Below are 3,180 nucleotides of genomic sequence, written 5' to 3'. Positions count from 1 at the left end.
ACCATTTTAGAAAAGTCTTTGGGGGGCTTTTACTTGGTTTCATTTTATTTATTTATTTATTTATTTATTTATTTATTTATTTATTTATTTATTTTGGGGGGGTTGTGGGGTTGTATCTTTGTTTGTTTTTGAACATGCCTGCAGCATGGCGAAATTTCCTGGGCCAGGGATCAAAGCCACACCACCGTAAAGTGACAATGCTGGCTCCTTAACCCACTGTGCCACAAGTGAACTCCTACTTATTTATCTGTATTGAAGTATAGTTGATTTACAGTGCTGTGTTAGTCTCTGGTGTACAGCAAAGTGATTCAATTATAGATATATACTTACATACTTATATATATTTATATACTTTTTCATATTCCATTATGTTTACTACAGGATTTTGGATATAGTTGCACATGTTATATAGTAGGATCTTGTTGTTCCTAGGAAAAGCTTTTTTATTTTTGCTGTTGCCTTTTTTTTTAACCTGCTTCTATCTCCACCCCCATTCCCTCTCCACTCACCTTTCTATCGCATGTTAACTATCAATGTGTACCCCTCTGCACTCTGCATATACTTATCTCCACACACAAGCATATTTATTCATATACACATATGTAATATTCATAAATCATCAGATATATAGCGGCTTTTTGGCATTGTTTGCTTTATAAAAATAGAGTCATAATATGCTATGATCCCTGTATCTTACTTTCCTTCTTTGGCAATACTCTGGCAATCCCTGGGAGTCAACAAATCAGTTGAATAAAATCACATTCCTTTTAATGACTGTGTGATATGCTATGAGGTGCATGTATTCTAACTTATTTATCCTTCTTTCCTATTCATTTGGCATTTACTTTGTTTCCAGGTTGTTGTCACTGTAGCAATGCCGGTTCCCCACAAGCAGATTGCTGGGTCAAAGGGCATATGAATTTTTTAGTTTTAAAAGAAAGATGTAACTAAATTACTTTCTTCAAAGACTGTAAGAATTTACAACATCAAGGCATAAGACTTTCCTTTACCCTGTGTCTCCATCATACCCATCAAACTAACAGTTCAAAAGAGCGATCTCTTATTTCTACTTTAATTTGTATTCTGCTAATTGGAGCACCTCGTTTTCTATTGACTATTTAGATTTACTCTTTTAAGAATTATTTATTTATATCATTTGCTCATTTGGGGGATAAGTTGTAGATAACCATCTGAATTATAAATATTTTTCCAACTCTGTCATTTGCTTTTTGAGTTTATGTTATCTTTTGCCTTGCAAAAGGATTTTTTATTATTATATCATCAAATTTATTTGTCTTTTATAGCTCCTATGTTGCCTGTCTCGTTAAGAAGGTTTCATCATCTCCCAAATTATGAGTAGTCTCCTAGATTTTTTCTAATTTTTTTACTTTTTAATTTTGTTACATTTATGTCTTTAATTCATCTGAAATTAATTTTTGTACACACTATGAGATAGAGGTTTACCATTATTTTCTTTCAGGTAGATAATTAATGGTTTTACTTCCTTTAATTAAATAACTTATACTTTTCCACTGAATTGAATATCATATCCAATATAGTGATAGCTGGCATCCCTGTATCGTTTCTTATTTCAACTGAAGATATTTTGGTGTATTTCTACTTGTAATTATAGCTGCTATTAGCTTTTAGAAAATAGCCTTTATCATATTTGAACAATCTCACTTTATTCCTATTTTGCCTATAGTTTGTATTGGGAATGATTAATGCATATTATCAAATGTCTTTTCAGCATCTACTGATAATGATCTTATGCTATTTTCTCTTTCAATTTATTAACGAAATAAATGATGTTGACAGAGTCTTGTTTTATTGTTTTGTTTTGTTTTCTTTTTGGGGCCACACATGTGGCATATGCAAGTTCCCAGGCTAGGGTCAAATTGAAGTTACAGTTTCTGGCCTATACCACAGCCACAGCAATGAAGGATTGAAACCACGTTTCCAACATACCCAAAGCTCATGGCAATGCTGCATACTTAACACACTGAGGGAGGCCAGGGATTGAACCTGCATCCTCATGGATCCTAGTCGAGTTCGTTAACCAATGAGCCACGAAGGGAACTCCACTATTTGCTGTTCTTTAAACCTTAGATTCTATTTCCCCCACAGGGGATGCACCATTCCTGGAAGTTCTGCAATATTAGGTCGATGCATGGAGTGGACAGAGCAAGCTCCTATTCCAACTCCTAGCTCCAAAAATCCATTTCATGTATTGTCCTCGGGTAGAGGATATATCAGATAATAAACTGATAAGAAGAGATACTACACTTGATCTTAGCCAAAAGTCCAAGAAGAGATAGAGTCTTGTTTTAAATCATTCTTGTATGAATATTTTAGAGATTATGCTCTTGTCAGTTGCCTCATTTGAAACTATTTTCTCCCATTCTGTAAGGTGTCTTTTGGGGTTTTTGTTTTTTGGGGGTTTTTTGTTTGTTTGTTTCCTTTGCTGTGCAAAAGCTTGTCAGTTTGATTAGGTCCCATTGGTTTATTTTTGCTTTTATTTCTGTTGCTTTGGGAGACTGACCTGAGAAAACATTTGTAAGGTTGATGTCAGACAATGTTTTGCCTGTATTCTCTTCCAGGAGTTTGATGGTGTCTTGTCTTATATTTAGGTCTTTCAGCCATTTTGAGTACTACTCAGCCATAAAAAAGAACAAAATAATGCCATTTGCAGCAACATGGATGGAACTAGAGACTCTCATCCTGAGTGAAGTAAGTCAGAAGAGAAAGACAAATACCATATGATATCACTTATATCTGGAATATAATACACGACACAAAAGAAACTTTCCATAGAAAAGAAAATCATGGACTTGGAGAACAGACTTGTGGTTGCCAAGGGGGAAGGGGAGGGAGTGGGAGGGACTGGGAGCTTGGGGTAAATAGATGCAGAATGTTGCCTTTGGGATGGATTAGCAATGGGATCCTACTGTATAGCCCTGGGAACTCTGTCTAGTCACTTATGATGGAACATGTAATGTGAGAAAAAAGAATGTATACATGTAAGTATAAGTGGATCACCATGCTGTAGAGTAGAAAAAAAAAATATATATATATATAAATAAAATATAAAAAATAAATAAATAAATCATTCTTGTAATCATAAAATAAATTCTGTATGGTGATAGTATATTATTATTATTGTGATATGTTGCTAGATTC

At 34.2% G+C, this 3,180-nt stretch overlaps 1 non-coding gene across 1 annotated transcript; it reads right to left on the bottom strand.

Annotated features, from left to right (window-relative positions):
- Positions 1-2,125: 2,125 nt before the first annotated feature.
- Positions 2,126-2,316, bottom strand: LOC146396098 (U2 spliceosomal RNA). The gene has a single exon (XR_014830619.1). It is a non-coding gene; the product is annotated as a U2 spliceosomal RNA (small nuclear RNA).
- Positions 2,317-3,180: the final 864 nt, after the last annotated feature.

The sequence above is a fragment of the Sus scrofa genome, chromosome 15 (genome assembly GCF_054392235.1).
Source record: "Sus scrofa isolate SSC_HxYL_T2T_F1_AM1 chromosome 15, Sscrofa_HxYL_maternal_Yorkshire_Landrace_v2.0, whole genome shotgun sequence".
Lineage (NCBI taxonomy): Eukaryota > Metazoa > Chordata > Mammalia > Artiodactyla > Suidae > Sus > Sus scrofa.
Note: the sequence above shows the minus strand (reverse complement) of the source record. Positions and strands in the feature narration are given on the sequence as shown.